Source organism: Strigops habroptila, chromosome 3, assembly GCF_004027225.2.
Source record: "Strigops habroptila isolate Jane chromosome 3, bStrHab1.2.pri, whole genome shotgun sequence".
Classification (NCBI taxonomy): Eukaryota; Metazoa; Chordata; class Aves; order Psittaciformes; family Psittacidae; genus Strigops; species Strigops habroptila.
Window position 1 is genome coordinate 55,068,495 of NC_044279.2, and position 23,001 is coordinate 55,091,495.

Below are 23,001 nucleotides of genomic sequence, written 5' to 3' on the forward strand. Positions count from 1 at the left end.
GTCCCACCCTCTCCACAGTAGCTAATTCCTACCGTGTCCATTTCTTTGAGTTATGAGTTAGAGCTAAGGAAACAACAGAGCAAGCATTTTGAGTTTCCCTTCTCTTTGCTATTCTAATTAAAATCAGTTTAGTTTAAGCCCCTCTTCCCAAGCTCCATATCAAGCACTGGTTTTCTTTCCTATTCTTTTTTTTTTTTTTTTTTACTTTCTGAAAAATAATGTGTTTCTTTTTATTTCATTTGTTCTGAAAGTCATCAGAGAAAAACTACACCCATTACTAGTGGTGACAGTATGGAGCAGGGACAGATCTGCTGGCTCCTGCTGAGGAAGCTGTTGACAGCTGTCATGCAAGACGCCACTTGAGGCTGACAACTGGGCAGTAACTGCCCATAGACTGAACTTCCACTTTTGGACAAAATCACCAAGGACTGTTGTCAGGTTGAAGCATATGAACAGAGTAGCTCTATTTCACAGAGCTATCACAGAATCGTCAAGGTTGGAAGGGACCTTTGGAGATCACCTAGTCCAGCCCCCCTGCCAAGGCAGGGCCAACCTAGAGCAGGTTACACAGGAACATATCCAGGCTTGTTTGGAATGGCTCCAGAGAGGAAGACTTCACAACCTCCTTGTGCAGCCTGTTCCAGTGCTCTGCCACCCTCAGCGTAAGGAAGTTCTTCCTCACGTTGAGGTGAAACTTCTGGTGTTTCACTTTGTGGCCATTGCTCCTCGTCCTGTTGCTGGGCACCACTGAACAGAGTCTGGCAGCAGCCTTTGAGATATTTATATGCATTAATGAGATCCCCTCTCAGTCTTCTCTCCTCTAGACTAAACAGGCCCAGCTCCTGCAGTCTCTCCTCATGAAAAAGATGCTCCAGACCCCTATATGGAGAGATCACAACACTCCGTTATTACCCTGGTACCCTCCTGAGAACTTGCGACGGTCACATATTAAGTGATTGCAGCACTTCTATGAGCTTTTAACACTGGTCACCAGGAGACATTGCAGACACTGTCCTGTCCTCTACAAATCTTAAAGAATTGCTGACTTGCTTTCTCTCTTCTAGAAATCTGGAAAAAAAAAACCCCTGCTATTCTCTTTGACGAGCCTTGGTCACACGTTGCTTTTCCTCCTGCTCAGTATGTCAGGAAGGTAGTGAGGGAGGTTAATGTCCAGCGGGTATTCATGTGGATGATGCTCAGTCCCTTTCAACTCAAACATGTCTGTCAAATACCCTAGGAATAACTGGAAGAGAAACAGGCTATGAATGAAGGCTATACAGCTGCAACTCAACCTCACTAAAAATGAGGTGAGCTGATTGTAGAAACTTAAAAAGGTCATTGTGATGATGACTGCAGCTGTCCCTAGAGTTTTTTTGAGCTTGCGTATGCTGCCAAAGTGTCAAGAACATGTGTACCTGTCATACTGATCTTTTTCTTTTTTGGTGAATATGTGGTTTTCTCAATACGAAAGAATTTGTTAAAGTAACATTTGGGAATCTTGACTTAAATCATTACCAGACTACAGCTCCCATTCATGTGAGATAAAAGGTAAAATACTACGGGCAACACTAAGAACAGAATCAGCCTAGATGATGTCCTCCAGCTGCCTTAATTTGTGGGAGAAATTCAAAGCTGATCAACAATTCAGCTGATTTCCATGGAAACATGATTTCAACTCATGAATCAAAATCGCATGAGGGCCAAAAATGCCAAACATAGATTATAAAAATATTTTTCCACATTGGGATTCTCAAAATAAAAGGCAAATAGTTAAGCAGAGTAGGAATAATAAATTCACAACAGACTCCTTTTTCATCATCCACACTTTGTTTTGCATAGTACATATCTACCTTTTATCTACAAACATACATTCTTTGAATACTTCATTAAACGCCCTAAATATCAGCACATTTTCATGGGTTTAATATCTTCAATGACTTAATAGCAGAAAATGCCTATATGTGGAGAAGACAGTGTTAAGTTTAGTTCAGCGTCTCACCACAAACCACCTCAAGATCTGGACTTAAACTTTGCTTAAATTTTGTTTAGGTGAACAGCTAAATATGTTTTTACTGCATTTCCCTGTGGAAACATTATCAATAGCACGCTCTGCTTCAGAATTATCACTTCTCTTGAGTATTCAGAAAAAATATATGACGATCCCTCTGGAACACATTTGGAATGCATGATTTCTTTAAGCAAAACGGGCTCGCTTTTGTCTTAGTAGTAACCGAGGCTCTTGAAATAAATACTTGCAGTAATATTTAATTGTAATATTGGCGGTGACAAATCTAGACTATTCTGTAACTTTTAGTGCTTCACTGAAGGAGGTTTTACAGTCCTCTTTCAAGTTTATATAATTTCTCATAATCTACGGAATAAAACCAAATCTGCGAATATCCAGTTCAGCTCCAAGGATACAGAACAGCATGTGGCATTCTGCATTATACCAAGACTGCTTAATTTGTTAACATCTTACTGCCTAGGAAGAACTTTTTCAGATCACACAGCTTGGTGAAATTTTAAAACCTATATAAAGATTGTGTAGTGTTAAGGACATTACATAGCTCAGGTTTAAAATACACGAAAATAAGAGAAAAAGTTTAGCAACTTTGTTTTTCAGCTCTTAAAATAATGAACAAATTCTCTTCCAAATTGAATATTAGGGAAAAAATGAATTAATTCGATAGCTTTAGCTGAAATTACTGGGAGTCCTTCCATTCCATTCAATGAAAATTCTACCTAGCACCTAGCTGGTCCTTTGTTGATTTGTTTTGGTTTTGGGGTTTTGTTTTTTTTTCCTTGCAAATATCTTTATTATTTGGCTAGATCTTTAAGACTATTGAATATGTTTCCATTAACTTCTCAGGTTTATGCTGAATTTTCCTTTTGAATAAACCACATGTACTGCAGATACATAATGAAACCTAGCAGAATACTTCAGAACTGTGTATTTGTTCTGCTATGGTTTATTTATTCTTTCTATATATTCCTGGGTTTAAGCAATCTTCAAAGCACTACTCAAAATAAAAAAGCAAATTACATATAATTTTTAACTTAAAGAATCAGTGTTTCCTAAAGATAGCTTCTAATGAAAGTCAGGGGTTTGGTTTTTTTGCACCACCTTCACTGATGCAATTATATTTAATCACTTTAACAGCCAAGATTTTTAGCAGCTAGATGAAGTATACTGTATTAGCTTAATAGCCATATCTTTTTCAGACTTTTTAAAACCTGTTTTACTTTTCCATTGGAGCAGTGAGCTCGGGAACTGGAAACTTCCAGTGATTACAGACTGAAGTGGTTCAACTGTGTCTGCTCATTTAAGAAGACAACTGTAATTCTCACGGGTCAAGAATGAGAACAAACAAACACTACATTACCTTTCTACATTAGCCAGAAACACATATTCTCAGAAAATTAGTTGCTGTACCAAAAATATATGAAAAAGAAAGCCCATGCATTTAGAGCTAAACTGGATGAATCCATCACTTGACTCAATACCCCAAAGAAAATGTGGCACATAGTATATTAAGTTAATAAAAAACCAAACAAATATACAGCTAATAAGTCTGAAAAATCAAACCGTAAGTTCCTCATTATAAAAGCCACAAGTGACTTTCTAAGCAGAACTACCCAAACCACTATGCTGTGTCCCTTGGGACAACCAGTTTTCCTTCTCATCTTTGCTGCTTTTGTGCTGATGCATGAAAGTTTAGTTGTCTGGGGCCCAACTACTTTGAGGCAGCTTTGAGCAGTCACTAGCCTAGTGATGAGATGATCATACGTGATGAAAGGACAAGGTTAACTCACAATTTAGTGTTAGTGTTTCATGTACCCCATGATGAATAACGACAAGAGAGGCCCCTATTCTTCTGAAATATAATTGGCTTTTCTTTGGAGAACCGTGTACAGAAACACAAAAAATGAGGGTAACATTCAGGTCATGCTCAGATAGATGAACTTCCTGGTGCCTCTTTCAAACATTATCTTCCTACTTTTCCTCTCTCTGAACTGCAGATGGGTCACAACTTTCCTTTTGACAGCTGTTGTGCTTTTCATGCAAACATTTGGTGACTAAGGAGAGGTTACTAACACAGACACCTAAAGGCTGGCCTTCACCGCCAACCCACTTGGACCAGTTTTATTTCATGTTCCCTCATACAGGTTGAGCTCCAGAACACCCTTGTTTCCTGTTCTGATGAAGCAGAACTTGCTTTCACCTTGCCAAATCCCTGTCACACTACCTGTTGGTTTCCTTCTGCCTCTATCTCTGGCCCAGGATGGGAGAGCCCACGAGGCATCAGCCAGACAACACACAGCAGGACTGCGCAGTCCTGCTGCTCACCACTGAATTATACTCTTGTGACTCCATTCCTACCAGCCTAACATGACTTTGCTTTCATGTATTGGTCTCATTTCGCCTCTGCTCCTGCATGGCTGCCTCCCACAATCCGGTTGCACTTGCCCTGCCCTCTGCTTTCCAGCGGTGCCTTGCTGGCTGTCTCCCCATCCCCACTGCCATTCAGCTGGCTGCTGATCCACGAGTGTAGCACAAATGCAGTTGTAGTAATCAGTAGCTGAAAACGTATGTGGCAGCCATTGTCTGCAGTGGACACGTGCTACAAGATGCTGAATTTGCTTAAGTCTTGCTGGGAATTTCCTCCCATACCTTGGAAATTTCTCCGCAACTTTAAGCACAGCTGCTTTTTCACAGAAGAGGCTGCATGCAGCACCGAGACTTCAATAATGAGGATTTCCACACCCCTTCCAGCATGTGTTCAGAGGAGCATACCAGCACACTACCACAGCAGCATCCTTCATAAGCCCGTCTCTGCTCCGTTTCCTGGATTCATTTTAAGCATAGCCTGTGTATTACTAGAGTGGCCGTCGTTTTGCTCCTTTCCATGGACAGTTCAGCTGCTCTTGTTCTTTGATTCATTCCTTTAGGGTCAGATGTCTTTTTCTCAGCAATTCCTCCTATAAACTGGAATCACATGTCCCACAAATCATCCTGTCTCTAATTAGGAGATCTTTTATGTCTCTAATGTACATATGCATGCCAGAATTCTCAGCAACACGATGCAAGCATCTATCCCCTTCTCTGCTTCTTGCTTTTGGGACTTAGAGAAAAGTATCCCTCTGCTACCTCGTGTATATTTTCCTCAAATGTTTTCCTCAACTGTACCAGGGTTTGCATATTCATTCCTGGCAATTTTATTTCACTCTTTTATTTTGTCTTATGAAAATGTAAAAAAAGCTGTACCTTCATTTTTTCATTTATATTCCCTTTATCAGGTTCATATACAGACACAATTCTTCCACACACTCAGTAAAACCTTCTTGGCCTGGAAGTTTTGCGTTCCTAGCAGTCTGGTTACTTGCAGGGGATGAATTTTCCCATTTCTAGGTGCTGTTAATCAGATTTTTTTCTCTCTGTGGCACGCTCTCTCTACCTGCCTCATGTCAACCATGTTTCCATGCACAGTATGTTAGGTAAATAACATGAAGGCTCAGTAATTTTGCAGCCAATTTTAATACGGGTATTCAGAGAGCTTCACTACAATATGATATGTGGGTATTTCAGTCAGGTACAATGAGAATAAAATATCCAGTGTTTCAAACTGGCAAACTATGCTCCTCTTTCCAAGTTCCAGCTGGGTTGCCACAGCCACTGTGTCAGGAGGTTGCTCTGACAAGCTTGACAGACACCTCCAAATCTTCTGAAGCGTTCTTCCTTACTTCCCTCCTGCCTAAGAATTACATTTCTTTTCCGAGGCTTCTAACAGCCATGTTTAAGAAAAATACAACATTCTCTAATGGAGAGTTTCCTAAGAAGAAGTGACAGCGTCAGTCAGTCCCAACTGCAGCTAAACATTCTTGCTTAAAGGTTTGTGGAAGCATTGCTTGAACCTAACAAATCACCTAGCAGAATGATTTTTCTCTTCTGCAGAACAGCTCCTCAACTCTGCAGCAGACACAACCTGTCTCCCATTGTCTCATGCCTGTCTCCCTGTCTCATGCCTCTAAGAGCTTCTCAGCTCCATAAGCTGAAGGGAAAGTATGTTTTAATCAAGTACATAAGCTCTGAAAAATAGTCAGAGGCTCTGCTCTGGGAAAATGCTGAAATCAGCTCCCCTTCAGGCCCTCCTGCTGGGCTGAGTTGCTTTGCAGGTGCTGAGCACCTCACTGCCTTGGATTGAGAAGCTCTGTGGAGTCACCATCAAGGGTGCGCCTGCCTGAGGCACAGCATCAAAGTGCCCTCTGACCATGGACTCTCTATTCGTAGGTGGAGGTAGCCCTCAACACTCACATGACAGCCAGTGTTTCAAAGTAGGTCACACTTTGAAACTTACACAGAGGCACTTGCACAGTAAAACAGACACAGCATCCTCAGGCCAAGTACCTGAGCCAAACAATGCTACACTTCAAAGAAGTAAAAACATTGTTTAATGTACTTTAGGAGAGGAAGAGAAAATACTGTGAACAAAGATGTGAGAATTGAAATAGTTTTGCGAAATATTGTCATGCCACACCACCAAACAACACCTCACATCCAACTGGTCTTCTCTCAGGAGAACAAAGGTGCTAGAATTCCGTCTTTTGGTGCCCCTTTTGGAAGCTTAAGTGACAGCAAATTTTAAGGGCTAAGACCTGGGATTGGTGCAGGTCTTTCTTTTTGCAAATGTGATTTTAAGGCTCAACGTAGTTGTTGCTAAAAATAAGCTATCAGAAGGGTTCCAGTCTTGCACTATAATGAACTGCAGGCTCAATTGTTTGAAGAAGTAAAAATGCATTGATGAGACAAAAAATCAGGTATTTCCTCTAGAAAAAATTTTAGGAGCATCATGCTTTTTCAAGCATCCCTTACTGCAGTTTAAAGGCAGAGAGAACTTATAGTCAGATCTAATTTATTAGCAAAACAGCAACAAAAAAAAGCAGGTACACAAAAACTCCAGAGTCAGAAAATGCTCAAAGAAAATCAAACACAGCAGTTCCTATTACCAAGTGGAACGTGTGACCAATCTTGCTTTGTTTTAAAAATTAGCTGCAACACAGACAACAGAATGGCATTAGTAACAGCTACAACTGTCTACCATCCCCAGGCAGTAAACCAGAGGCACCACCATTTTTAATTCCCTGCCAACATATACATTTGTCGTGATTGTTGGGATGCCAACCATTTCATGACAGAATCCAAGCAGCAAGAATTTTTAATCCAGGGAATACTCAGAGCAACTTATGTCAGTCCCAGTGCTTCATTCCAGAGTCTGAGCATTGCACAGTTGTTACAATTAAATCTAATACACACTTTAAAATATTTAGTCTTTTATGTTTTGGTTTGGTTTTGGGTTTTTTTTTAAATAAATAGTTTTTTACTGTGGCCAGATTACTAGATTTGAATTTTGTGGACACACAATTTTGTTCTCCAGTAATACTTGAGAGAAGTGAAATTGAGCAGAGAGGCCAGATAATTGCTTGAACCCAGGTTTTATAAAGCCAGTTTTATAGATGCACCTTCTGATTACGTCAACCATCTTGGTAGCCCTAGACTCACCGGTGATTTGTGGAGCTCTTCCACAGAGAGCTGAGTGGTCGCATGGCATTGATTAATTTTATGTCTAGCTGTTAAACCGTATCTAAAAATGAGAAAAAGACACACTGCACTTTCTTTATACTATTATCCTATAATCAGTGTTTGTAGTCAGAGCAGTGGTGCTGTATGAACCTATGAATTTAGAGCAGTCTGTGTGTCTGCGACCAGCAGTTCCACATTTACGTTAGAAATAACATGTCCTTAAATGCACTTTTCAACAACAGTGTGCACTTCGGAATTTTCATATAGCAGCAGCAGTTCTCTCTCATTTAAAAAAAAAATAAAAAATAAAATTAATTTACAGAAACCCCCAATAAAATACAAGAATTGTATCTTGAATATCACATGCTTAGATTTAATCAAAGAATACCAGATACACCTGTAAATGGGCTTCAATATCTTCAACTTATCACCTTCTCCTATTCTGCTACCCATCTCAAGAATTGCTACAGTCCCCTCAAGGGCACATCAGGCTGGAATTGCCAAAAGTCTTAAAAAACATGAGATGAGAGATAACTGCTTCAAAACTGGTAGGGTTTTAGCTGCCATCTAAACCCGGTTTCTTAAAAGCACATCCCCCAAATGTCCTTCCTCTCAGGCCACCTTAAGAAAGGACCTTCATTCAAGGTCCAATGTAAAGGAAAAATTGAAGACTGGCCCCTAAGGAGTGCTAATGGGCCAGACTGTCTGAAGCAAGTGTCAGTGCTAGGCACTGGTAAATGAGAGCAAAGTGAAGGTTCATAATCAAACACCTCCGTGGCTCTTACAGGCTGTCTGGATGCTACAGTCACACTCCAACTAGACTGTGGGTGTTCTGAGTGCTTAGGAACTGTCCAAGAGCACTATTTTAGACCTCTAGGAAGCAGTGAAATTCAAAGGTGAGTTTTAAATCAGCTTTAATAGTTTACCTGATCAGTGTTCTGCAGCAGTAACACCAGTGTTGGGATCTGGTTTCATATCTGATACTTTTCACATAAGCAAAACTTGCAATATCACCCAGCCATATCACTGAGCGTGCATATAAACTCCTGGGGCATGGGTGGAAAAAATGCAGGGAGCCATAAGAACCATTTGCTGAGAGGCTAAACTGTTAAAGCTGTGTAGTCTATTCAACTGGATGTACCTCAGGCCACTTTAGCACTAACGCAATACTATGTCTCAAGTACACCAAGGCAGAGAAGTTGCCGCTTTGAGATACAAGATAGCATACCCCGCAGTGTGTCAAATACCGAACAGAGGTATTCCCCATCATAAAGTCCAGAATGACTGTATTTAAAACTGTGCCTACTTCTTAGTGGAGAAGATAGCAGGTGACTTTAAGATCCATTTCTTGATTCTGAGTTGCGCTTCATTTACTAAAAAAGGCATGCTTCTCAAATCCATTTCCCTGCAACTATCAAAACCACACAGAAGCCCAAAGCCTGAGTAACATGATGTCTGATACAATAAAAAGAACTGTATTAATAGGTTCATCTATTGCTGATGAACTGCAACCTCATACTATCAGTCCAAATGAGAATACTGGCACCTTTTTCACATGCCCTTTCTACCCTGATTTTGGACACTCTCTGTAAAGAAATAAATACACAAACACGTGAAAAGAAAAATGATAATGTTAACAAATTATGATACTTTCTAAAAAGAGACAACTGGTTTCCAGTTTTTAATCAGCTTCTTTAGCAAAGACAATTAAAAAAAAAAAAATTAGCTGCCAACGGGAATAAGCTGAAATACTAATGTGTCTAATTTAGAAATAATGTACGTGTCCATGGTGAAAGAGCTTTAGGTCCCAAAACACAAGAATGATTCTATGTTTTGGAGCTATACAGCCCTGCTTCCACTAGTTGGAAGCATCCTTAAGGATGCTTTGCCATCAATTGCATACACAGGTACAAAACATTAAGCAACCAAGTAATTTGATCTCCATTGTGGCATCTGTCAAGAAAAGCCACGCATTGCTAATGCTCTTCTGAACTGTAGTGATTAGGCTGCTGGTGTAAATAAAAATACAAAGCTTCAACACCAAGAATCCTCAAAATTCAGCACTGAAAATGTATCTGGACTATATGATGATTTTATTTCCTATGATGTCAACATTTTTAGTAGAACTTCACTGATAAGGTTTAATTTTGATTTTCTGCTTGTATGTATTTAACAGTTTCTAAGAAGTAGGCCATTCTTACTTCTGACAGTGAAAAGAAGAAACTTCTTTTTATTAGAATAATTCTTGATGCAAGACTATGTTTTACAAAATGCTCCTATGAATACGTAAGTGAGAACCAACAGAATGAGAGAACAGTAAGAAGAGTACTCAATATTACTGCAAGACACAAAGGTTAGTTTTTCCAAAATGAACTATATTATTGCTGAGAAAATTGTGTAACAATATAGCAATAAAAAGAAAGGCTAGTATTTATTGTATTAATTGAAGATGTTCTTACTAAAAAGGTATATTAATAATCATTTGTGACAATATCATTGGGCATTACCTGATTTTATTGTTAGCTAGGTTTCTTCCTCAAAAAACTAACTTCAACCTGCACAGACTTAAACCTTCATACATTAGAGTTCTTGGAATAGAATACTTTTTTAAAAATTCATAAGGATCAAGTTTTAGAAGATTTTAATTTAGTCTTCGCAATTTATTCTGTGGCCTAGCCCTAGAGAGATATATTTATTACTTGACTTATGCATACGAGAAAGGCTGAGAAAGTTGGGGCTGTTCAGCCTGGAGAATTGAAGCTGCGTGGAGACCTCATAGCAGCCTTCCAGTACCTACTGTACTTCTAGGGGGCCTACCAGGGTGCCAGAGAGGGACTCTTCATTAGGGACTGCAGTGATAGTACAAGCGGAAATGGGTTTAAACTTAAACAGGGGAAGTTCAGGTTAGGTATAAGGAAGAAGCTCTTTACTGTGAGGGTGGTGAGGCACCGGCACAGGTTGCCCAAAGAAGTGGTAAATGCTCCATCCCTGGCAGTGTCCAAGGCCAGGCCGGACAGAGCCTTGGGCAACATGATCTAGTGTGAGGCGTCCCTGCCCATGGCAGAGGGGTTGGAACTAGATGATCTTAAGGTCTTTTCCAACCCAAACCATTCTGTGATTCTGTGAGAGGCAGCAGTAACAACTATTTTCTTAATAAGAAAAACAATCCCTTAACCAGACTGATTTTTCCTGCATCTCCATTTTTTATAAGAAGATTCTTTTGGTGAGCTATTTACATTTTAAATTCAGTGTAAAATATATGCACACCCAAATCTCAGCTTGGTAACACCACTGGCACATAATTAAAGACATAAACCAAGACAAAAATCAGAAAGCTGGTAACATTTTATCAATGGAAGTCATTACTCTATATAATTAGTTTAAGACCTTGAAATTCACAACCCCCCAGTACCTTTCCAGCAGATACACAGCACCCCAAACAAATGTCCCTAGTTGTTGCAGAGATAAACGGGTTTCATAGCCAACAAACACGCTATTTTGCACCAAGCTGTGAGAGGAATCAAGTCATAGATTCAAAGGGCCCTTAGAGACATTGTGCTGCTGGCAACTCTCTTACACACCAGTGACCCTTCAGGACTGCTATTTCAGCTGACCACAACTCTCAGAATTGACACAAAAGAGGCACAACCCTTTAAGTTAAAAGGTCTGTCACACATAGGACTTCGTTCTCCAACACAACAAATCCCACTTTATGCCACTTGTCTGCATGAACGTATTTGTCCACATGTTTCCAATGCAAACCAGAGTAATCACATCTATTCCAGGATTCCTGCTCAGCTTTAACATGTTCTTGCTTTAACCCATAGCTGGACCATGCAGGCTGTAGATGCAATGGATTCATCAGCAAAAGGGTAATTTACACTAGCCATTTCTAGAAATAAGACACTGATATAATGGTTGTATAAGTCTTTGCACATTTTCATTAATCTCTCTGGCGGTTGGGGTGTGTACAGAATGTGATACCAGTGTATAACTATCATTTTTATCTACAGCATTTGGAATGATAACAAAAAAAAGTATGCATGCATGTTTTTCTGTTATGGCAGATACGCAGACAATAGGAGGATAGGGGATAACCAGATTAAAAAAAAAAAAGACATAAAAAAAAGTCTGCATGCTATTGATTCTCCCACACTTATTACTGACTGCTATGTCTTCTACCACAAATATTCTCTTTGATGTTAACAAGAAAGATGAGCTGCAAAGGCTGCAGGAATGCTTATGCCCATTACTGTCCTAATTATAAACTTGTCTGACTACAAACAAATGAAAAATAAATTGTTTGTATGCCCTGGCCAAATTCCTAAGGCTATAAAGTGAGCACTCCATTACTGGCTATAAGAGCATTTTATATTGACATGAATGTAAATGCCTGTAATGCTAAGAACTGTACCAAATACACATTTAGACAACAAGGTCTTTGGCATGAATGTTAGCTGTATACAAGATCTAAAACAGAAACAGGAGAAAAATATTTCATGTATATGAGAAAGTACCGATATCCCTTGGAAAATGCTTTTTATGTGCAATGCTATGACTACAGACACAGAGAAGGTATCCTGATGACACCCCAGCTACCGGTACTAAATTGATACAGCAATAAGAAAATAAACTGGAAGAATTTAATTCACCAAATGGAAGATAATGGATACCACTACTGAATACAAAACAAAACAACTAAGAACAAGGCAATGACACTAACTATGCATAGTGCAAATATTTCAGCTATTTCTCAGGAGCTAAGTAAGCCAAAAGTTATTGTACTAGTCCGCAATTCATACTTTCAACTTATTTTTCATAATTAAACATTTCTGCACTTTGACATATATTATCAAAAGAATAAAGAAAACATAATATAGGCTTTCATTTTTGAATTCTAAAAAATTACTTCATATATATATATATACACACACATATATATAATCCTGGTCATAAACAACTTATTGTTGTTTCTGTTTTCATTATTTGAATAAATATTGCATAGAAATTTTCTTATACGGTATTGCTCTTACAGGCATTTCAGCATAGAGGTCAATGCACAAACAGTATCATTTTATACCTTTACGCTTCATGTCAGCTTCTACTTTACAACTAAGTTGTTTGTTCTTTTTTTTAATCTTACCTCAAGTTTCAGAAGAACCTTCTAGGAGTCCCACAGACAGCGTGACAGAAAACCTATTCATCTCCTTTCATTCTGTGTTTTGAATGACGAAGAGCTTTTTCAGTGTTAAACTGTATTTCTTCTCCTGTAACTTTCACACTCCTTACAGGGAGACCGTCCAGGCTGATACACTGAAAAAAACCAATTAAAAAAAAAGAAAAAAACCTTTCACCATGCAGAAACATGCAAATACATATCAACTGAAGCAGCAAATGTCTGTGAGGGCTTTCTTTTTTCTGCTTTTGTAACTCTTGGGCAGGATCATCAATATTAGCTGTGAAAGAAAGGATGCCTGAACAACTGCATTTAGATCTCAAACATACAAAGAGGTATGTACAGAAGTGCAAGTCTAAAAAAAAAAATCAAAGTTTTACAGAAACATCCATTTTTAAAAATCAGGTCCGATATCAAAGTGTAGGCAGGGAAGAACAAGACATTTTTAGTGCACACATTTTAACTTCACAAGGGCAGCATTTCTCAAACAATTCCCAATACAACAATTTTATTCTTTTTGTGTCCTTTTTATCAACATGCCGCTAGATACTTCTCTATCTTAATCCATTAGCTTCGTGATCGCACTGCACAGAATGACACTCTTTGTCAGGAGACTGCACTGTATCACAAGGAAAAAGCAACAGATCGAGCAGTGTGCACATATATTCCCAACTGCTTTCTATACAGTGAGACAAACTGTAAAAGAAAAGAAGTTATCTGCATTGTAAAGCAGGACAGCGGTATTGTTTTGAACTGTACTCTGCATGCATTTCAGCGACATGGAAAGGACAGACATCTGCTTTTTGACTTACAAGTCACGTAGTCTGTAAAATAACAGAGTAAACCTGATCTGATGAATTGTCCAGTATAGGAGTAACATTAATGGTTTCTCAAACATCTTGCAGATTATTTATTAGAAAGGTTTTCTAGTATGAAGTGTAACCACGTCACAGATAGTGGCAGCACCTCACTTTGCCACTGTACAGCCTGTAAATTCATACTGGAGATTTCCTAACAACACAGTGCAGTGTTCAGGAAGCCAGAGGTGGAATCAACATCATGAGCTTACTAATAAATAAATAATAAAACTAATTAATGGCTGAAGAATTACCATGGTTTTTAACTAGAGAAGGGTCTCCTCCACAAAGCTCATCACCTGTCGGTAAAAATCCATTCTGTGAGAGAAGGGCCAAGCCTGATGTGCTGCAAGAGGCTCATCCCCATCTGCAGGGTGTACGTGGAACCTAGGCATCTCAAATGATTCAAATCTTGCAGAGACAGGAATTGCTGTTGCCCTGCTCATACAGATGCTTCTGGACAGCTCAAAGACCCCTGAGCACTGTTTGAGTATCTTGACAATTTAATCTTTAGTGATTATTACCGTGCAAGGTTTACCTTTAAAAATGCTTGTCCCAGACAGGTTAAATATGTGAATAAAACCCCACACATATTTAATAAAGTTGAATGTATTTTCATAATTATATAATATGTAATAAGATTAAACACGTGACATTAAATTTAACTGCACCTATGTAGAATACACAAACACAGCATTGCCTATAGCAACATATATACTGTTATACTCAGCAAGCTTATCTAGTCGCATGCTAATTAATTTCAATCCATATGTCTAAATGCATGTCTTGAAGCATTAATATATACTTTAATTACTGTGCCGAGCAGATGAGCACATAATAGCAGCTATCATTTTAGAACTTTACAGACATGGTTCACTATTAGAGAAAAATCCTTGTTACGTGAACATTTGCTTTACAAAAGCAACAGACTCTTGATCTTATCAATGTTGTTTGATTTTAAAAATCAAATCACAAATTTCATGATACTCAGCATCGTCCTTAAAGCCTTGGCTCCTGCAGTTCTGCAATTACATGACACTTAAAATATTTTAAGACTAAGTATATCTCTAACCTTTGTGCTCTATGCTTAAAATGTGTATCTCGGCAGCTGAAAAGAACACTCAGCAAAGCGAAAGAAATTCTGCGTTGTTTTAACGTAGCGTTTAAACTATGTCACGATTTTTGAATCCAAGCTAGTATTTTTCTAAATTAACACCTGAAATTAGTAATGCCACACTATTAACCCAGGAATCTGCTGTGAAGACCAAGGCTAGGCCAGCCAATAGCATCACCTCCTGACACTGCTTCTAGCTGATGGTCAGCAAAAATACCTATATACCTTAGATGAGCTTGGAGTGAGCAGTATGCCTAACATACAGCCACCAAGCTGGTCTTGGCTACAACCATCAAGTCGACCTGCCTGTGACAGCCCCAAGAACGTCCATATAAGCCTCCTGTGTCACCCATCAGCTTGCTCAGCATTACTGCAATGTAGATAGGTCAAGGAGGAGAACCCCTGAGATCGTCAGGGGGCTGGAGCATTAGCCCTAGGAGAAGAGACCGAGGGAACTGAGCTTGCTCAGCCCCAAGAAGACATTGGTGAGGCTTGGAGGCTTTCACGACTCAACTGGATGAAATCCTGAGCAACCTGGTCTGACCTCACAGCTGACCCTGCTTTGAGCAGGAGGTTGGACTAGACACCTCCTGAGGTCTCTTCCAACCTGAAGAATGACTCTATGATCATTCTGTGTTGCTGACCATTGCTGCCTCACTGGCTTGTTTTCTGGAGTTACTCTCTTCTCACAAGGTTTTATTTGCTCTGTTCACTTCTAAGAGCCCTTACTCTGACACCCTTCATGCCCTTCAAAAAAGGGTGCCTTTTTTTTTTTTTTCTCTCTAAGAGCCAACAGTTTCAGGCACTTGAACCCCAAAGTATTTTAGCAAATACTCTGAAATCCATGAGTTGATTCTGGACTGCAATTGTTACTATCTAATGAGTAACTCTCCTATATGATCAACATTCAAAACAGAAGGAACAAAATTCCTCATCATGAACAAAACCCAACTGGGTTCAGGACATTTTTCCCCTGATCTTTTAAAAAAAGTACAGCCTCATATCTGACCTTGATATTTGCTTTCTCATGGGGGTCAAATCAGCTGCTAAAACTGCTGGTATAAATGTATCTACATTTCTTTTTTCTTCTGCGTATGTTCTACATTCTCAGCTCCCAAAGCATAGCGCTGAGATCAAGAACAGCCCTGGGCAGGCAGGCAGCTTCCACACAAAACAGAAAATCAAAGCACGTGCACAGCAAGACCCATGAAACGTATCTCCACATATGTACCTGTTTTTATGACTACTATAATACAGAGCATAATAACATAAATACAGTAATATATGAAGGAACTGGGAAGCAACAGTGTTGAGCAACCTAGAACTTCAACCATCCAACACCGAAAATGCTCATTTCGCTCTCACATGAGGTCCTGGGCACATTTTGGTACACAGACTTTATTACGCAAGTCTAAAAATAGTGCAGAGTGAACTCATTCTAAAAACTTACTAGGAGTAGTAAGGAATATACAGTTTTAAGAGACCACCCCAAAGCACTTCCAAAACACATTTAGCACAAACCTGCTATACTTTTACTAGAAGACCACCCTCCTAAAGCAACCAATTTTCATTAGTTCCTGGAGTGCTTTCGCTTAATTTCTTTTTCTTGTCTAGCTGTGCCCTAACTTCATTTTGCTAACATATGTAATTTTCCCTAAGAAAAAGATTAAGTGGACAAATCCGGTTCCTGCTTCTGGCACCAAGATATTACCGAGCTCCATAAGCTATTACGGGGTTCTAAACTATGGCAAACAAGTCCCCCAAGGCTCGCTTAGAAAAAAATATAAAAACACAGGTCTAAGCTTGCCAGAGTGTCTGCCTCTTACAGGCACAGAAACCTGCCTGAGAAGAAAAAAAAATCAATCTTTATTATGCATGAGGTACAGACCATCTGCGGTGGGCTCCAAGAGCCAACTTAAAAGAAGGGGGGGTGGGAAGAGTGTTCCCAGCTGCATTCACAGACAGTGAAGAGCCTGAGACTCAGAAGTTGTGAGTGGGAAAGAGATGGTAGATTAGGATGAAGGATGTACAAGATTTGCCATTGTAAAGGATGGAAAAAAATGTTGTAACATACATACTGTGTTTGGGGTATACAGAAGAGCAACAAGAACACATCAAACCTGGTGAAGACAGAAAGATTATTCCATAAAAAAAAGGCTTCTAGGAGTGCTCTCTCCCTGTCACTGTGGTAGAAGGAGCATACAGAAGGTAAAAAGGGATGATAATATTATTACTCTGGCTACAATATGGGCCACTGAACTCCTCATGACATGGGAAGGTAAGAACAGCAATGGCTTTAAACTGGCAGCCACAAAGAATTTGGGGAGGCTTTCTTTTTTACCCTTTCTTTTAAAGAATTAAACACATCTTTCCATATTAGTTTTATAAATTCTCTTAATTCTCCTGACACCTCTTTTCACTATTGCCACTACACATATCCACATTAGCTATTTACCACTATGCATGCCATACAGCTCAACAATGTTTCATTTCTGAAAAGGAAAAAATAACCTACTTTTTTTATTTTAACCACTGAAACTTGAGTTACATTTAACTCGCCCACCAAAGAGAAACAAAACCATGAGAACATTTTCTAACTTCTAGCAGCTTGCTGTGCACTTATGTGTTTGCAGTTCAGTAAACAGGAGATAGTTACATTAGCTATAAATGAACTGTGACTAGGTAAATATGAGTAAACCTTTCAAAGTGACTGTTGCTGATTCTGCCAGGAAGCAAATCTATTTACATCTCTATTCAAGCCAAAATCATCACAAGTATTTGTTCTATTATGTAAAAAATTGCTGGCTTTTTAAAGACTACAAGTTAAACCTCGGTTTCACTGATATGCATGGCTAAAACAATGCTCACCTCTCTGGGGCCAGGATTTCACCTGGAATTTGAGTCTATACATGAGCTGACCCTGTAAATACTTACCCATGATGGAAGGGGCACTGATATTTGAGCTCTGGTGAATCTTGCTGTCACACACTGAAGTCCCTTTTCCCAGCGGTCTGCTTCACCTATCTGCTGGAGATTACAGCTCTCTATGCTGAATCAGCAAACACAGACCTGAGGCACCCTGCTGCAGCTTAGCAGAAAGTGATGCATTTTGAAGGGTTTGAGCTGAACCTGTGGGTTTTGCAACAAAGCAGCTAAGGTGTGAGCACACGTTCCCTTCTGCAAATTCCACTGAGGAAGCACTAATCCCCAATAAAAGGGTGGAGCAGGGAGTCTGGGGCAGTAGCAACTTCAAGGTTTGCCAGAGCTTGTCTGTCAGCGTTGGAGCTTTACTCCTGCAAAGAGTCCTGTCGACTTCAAAGAGACTATGTGCACCAGTGCAATTAGCGACATCCACACGTGCAGAAAAGACTGAAGCCTAATTAAAATATGGATTTTTTAAATGTGCATCACTTTCGCTTTGCTAAAGTATTACAAATACCGGGAGAAGCAGTGTGAGATTATTGTGTTTAAATTTGCTTATTTATTTAAAACAAGGTCCATTTTGCATACATATGCCCATATCCATAGAAAACTTACTAACTGTTCCCCTGCAAATCTATGCTAATCTGTATACGCTAGCATAAATTAACACGAGCCCTTGCTATAAAAATGCCTTTTTATCCACATATCTAGGAATATGCTTATGCCTAAGCAGGGAATTTTAAATTGTTTCCCAGACTGTTCCTGTATCCAACTGCAACCTGTTTATTTTGACCTCAGTTCTTAGAAACTGTTGATGCCACGGTAGAAATATGCTGTGTGTTCCAACAGGCAACAAACAGTCCTAATGACAGAATACTCCATCTGTGCTGCCAGAGCATACAGCCTCAGTCTATAGCTCGTATATGCTCTAGCTGAGCATGAATCCTTGAGAGATTCATGGAGAGAGCAGGAATGGAACCTGCACTGCAGCTGACACTGCAAGGTAAGTTCTGACAGGACAAAACTACTCAAAGCAGGCCTTTGTAGAGAGTCCAAAGGCAGCCAGTTTACATCAGTACAATCCAAACGCACCAGCAGTACTTGTATTCCACCCCTGCTCTGATTTTATTAACCACAGGCTTTTAGGTTTCTTAGATGTTTCAAAACTCAAAGTTAAAGAAAGTGGACTTAAAAACTAGTGCTATCAAAAGGTAAGAGTTAAAGTGTGCAGAACACATGGCACTATATACAGCAGGCTAACACAGTGGATTCAAGAGAATTTTCTGTCAACCTCATACTCTGGAAAAGGTGTATTACAGAAAAATGCATGTGGGGATCCTTTAATTTTTCTTGCATCTTCTCTTCTTATATGATGCAGCTGTGGAGCAACACCCACTGGTATTGGTAGCATGAAACAGCGATCCTTTCCTTTTACCAAGGTCTGGTACCAATTACCATGGATTTAGAGGCACTATATAAAAGACAGTGCTGATTTGTTTCTAAATTTGTATCTTGATTAAACTGTCAGACTATAGCACAAAAGCAGAGCTTACCTGACTTTAAAATGCTACTACAATAAATTATCCAAGAAGTGCAGTACAATTTGTAAGTGCTTATAAATGGGTCAATACTACATTTCATGTTTAGATTTTAAATTTTGGTCATGCCAAATCAAACGGAATAGAAGCAGCATTTTATATTCAAACTGTAAGCTCAGTATGTTCCAAATAAAAACTGTATGTGAGGAGAGACTGTGAAGCAGGATTTTAAAAATCTGCAAGTGGGCCAAGAGAGTAACAACTGCATTATTATTGTCAAAATTATTTTTGACTGTATTTTGGTACACAAAAAAGCAAATATGAAGCTCCAAAATTCATATTCGCAGGAATGCAGATGTAAACCTCCACGGGTCAGAATAGTGTTTTTCAGAATTTACCCCTGTAAATAGAGCAGAATTCGGTCTTGCCCTGTTAAAGCAAAGCCATTTCCTCCAGAACAGCTTCAATGATACTGAACATATTTTAACTACCTACAATTTCAACATCTAGGATTAGTGCTGTAAACACACATAGTGATAGTGGTCTAATGAAAGAAAAAGTCAATGTAAACATGGCGAAGCAAAAGCAAGATCAGCCATGCAGAATTTCCAAAAAGTAGTTTAGGAATTAAACCACTGTTACTGAAGCTACTGCTATTAAACTACAGTTATTAAAACTTTAAAAGTATACTGAACCATTCTGTACAATGAAAATATTATATTAAAAAAGAAGATTAATTTTCAGTCACAATTACAAACCATTGCTTTTCCTAAAGCTTCTGCTATTTTTTTTTTTTTTTGCCAATGTTGTTGTATGTCCTAACACAATTTTTCTACTTTTACATGGTATTCATGTCAGAAAATAGCTATTCTAAATTAATTAATTAGCAAGCACCCTTCCAGAGAGGGACTGTATGATAAAAGTGTTACATAGTGAAGTTCAGGCATATTTTTATACCCTCAAAAGATGGTAATTGATCCTCCCCTCTCCCCAGTTTCAAATGTGGAACTTGGCTGCTATGAGTTCTTTCCCACACAAATCAAGCCTTGGCTCTTTTGAATTGAAACAATATGGGATGATTATTGTGGGAAATTTTTTACTGTTACTGTAATTTAAAACTTTCTGTACCCAATTTTGCATTTTCTATAAATCAAAACCCCATTTCACTTAGGGCTACAATTAAACAGAGGAAATCAAAGACTAACTTCTAAGCAAGTCTTGCTATTAATCATAGAATGAACTAGTAGTACAACTACTTTTACTGCAGTTTCTTTCTGCCTGAGAACTACATTTTAATCTAAAGCTTGAGCTCTTTAAAGAGACTGTGTCACAGATGAGACAAATTAAATAAAGGTACACTAAATGGTATAGCATTGCATGCTATATAAGATGAAAAAAAAAACCAAAACCCAAAGCATACCGACTCCTGTAGCAACTCCAAAAAAATCACTAGCTACAACACAATCCATCACAGTTATTTATAGCAGCCTCTCTCACCTTTTGACACAACAGAAGCCTGCTAAAAAGTACAGCGCCAGCAATGTTTGCACCATCGCAATACTATGACAGAGACAACTACTCAGGGTTTGATGCTGCAATTACAGAAGCTATCATGCTTTTTCTCTCACCAGAAACAGCCAGGCAGTCACATTCTTTACTTTACGTGTTTGAACTGAAAGGTGTCTTTTTCTCCTTTTTAAAGGATAATTTACAAAGGCAATTGATTTGAACATCAGAATTTAAATTTAAAATATGACATACAAACACAAAATTAAAATACTAGTGAAAAATGGAACCGTGTGGAATATGTCAACTTAGGGCTTCTGCTTTTTCAAACTAGAAGTCAAAACGATGCATTTTTATTTCCTAAAAAGAAAAAATGCATCTTGATTGCTAGACAAAATAAAATACGAACTCTTATCTCACCAGAAAGACATGTTTCACCCAGCTGTCTTTATTTTTTTTCCGTCTCTCAAAAAAAGAGAAATCTTATGTCATTACTGGTTTTCAGTGCCCAGATATTTTTAGGGAAAGGTTTAATGCCTCACAGTGTTACTCTTAGCAAAAGTCCTACAGAGGTTCAAGTCACCACATTATTTGCAGCAGTCATCCACAGTAAGAATATGCAATAATAGTAATTTATTCATAATATATACACTCAATATAAAAATTGGCTTCCAGTTAAACACAGTCAGTAATGTGTACGTTCCATGCTAAAGAGGAACCTTTTACTGCATGCAAGGTAAAATTAAAATCTATCTTGTAAAGATTCCTCCCCCTACCCCCCCCCCCCTTTTTTTTTTTTTTTAAATCAGACACAAAAAATATAGCTGTGAAGAGTTTTGGGAGATACTGGAAGGGCTTCTTACAAAACCAAACCAAAAGTCTTCCCAACACTGACTTACTATTCAAATATTGTGTTTCAATAAAACACCAACAGAAAAGTTTTACCTCTGAGAAGAATTAGATTTTTAGAAGTAAATTACTTACTGAGATTACAGATTGAAACATTGTTTTGCTATTGATTTTCTTCCTAACGAAGATTTCTAATATACTTGCACATCTCATTCTCTCTAACAATGAACTCTCGGAGCAATCAACACCTCTGTTTCCCAAAAAGTACATTCAAAACAGGTCAGTTCATCTGTGACACAATATGATACCAGATCTTTGCTTCAGTTTGCTGAAACTTGCTCATAATTTTAAGCATACCATTTACCGAGCAGAAGGAAAGGGGAACTTCTCATTTTATCTTCCTCTCTGATCTGAGCATCAGCCAAAGGCAGGTACTGACTACACAAGAGGTGCACAAGCCAAAACAATTCCTGCAGCCATAGCCTTGCCTACCACTAATTTTAGAAAGACTGGATGTGAATTGACCTACAAAGTAAAGAAAGAAAAAGTGGTGAAAACCCAAAAATCAAAAGGAGAAGTTTTGAAAACTTGCGCAAACAGGGTGGGGGAAAAAAAAAAAAAAAGTAGCACTTACTCCCCTTAGATAGTTACAAACCCTGTCCAAATTAACCGTCCAAGCTAGGACACTTGTCTCTTTTCTTTTTCTTTTCAGGTTTATCACACTAACTTCTCCCATTTGACTTCAACTGATACTCTAAGCCAAAAAGGGAAACTGTCTACCCTGGCTAGCTTACATTCCTTGGTGTTCAGGACACCTACGCACAGCTTGGACCGGAAATCTTCTCGCACTGCAGGTAAAGAGAATATAAGGAGACTGGTTATCAGAAGTACTCATGAGCCAGTTGGAGACACCTAAATGCAAGCACTAGAACATACCTGGTGCTCAGCAGCACTCACCTGAAGATTTTCAGCACCATTAATAATCAGGCTATAAAGCTCTCAAATTAGCCAGAGCATTACTAGGAAACATTCCACAAAACTCTTGTGTTAGGTCTCCTGTATTTTCACTTTTGGTTCAAAGCACTGTTTTTCACAGAGCCCTTACCAGCTACAGATGAGAAGAGAAGGGAAGCAGTGGTAGGAGAGGAGAGAGGGACAGAGGTCATGGAAGCAACAGTCTGGGACTACCAGTGGGTGCAAAAGTAAGTCCTACGCATAAGCATCTGCAGAATGTGATTGTCACAGGCACACTTACAAAAAGCGACGGGCGCAGGGGGGTGACCAAAACAACAAAATGATGACCAAAACAACAAAAAAATCCCAAACTGACAGTTTTTACAGCATTCATTAAAACACAGTTGGCCGCCTCAGCAACTGAAGCAGCACAGCTTTAGCTGGCTTGAAGCTGTCCACATGGTGGAACCAGTGTGGCTCTCTGCGCTCAGTCAAACCCTTGTCTG

General features: G+C 38.9%; 1 protein-coding gene across 11 annotated transcripts in view; it reads right to left on the reverse strand.

The window, feature by feature from the left end:
• PPARA (peroxisome proliferator activated receptor alpha) overlaps positions 1-23,001 on the reverse strand; it is a 207,920-nt gene that overhangs the window by 149,666 nt on the left and 35,253 nt on the right. For all 11 annotated transcript variants that reach the window (XM_030480535.1, XM_030480517.1, XM_030480523.1 and 8 more), the window contains one exon: positions 12,723-12,892. The gene's annotated coding sequence lies outside the window, so the exon portion shown is untranslated. The remainder of the gene's footprint in view (positions 1-12,722; positions 12,893-23,001) is intronic.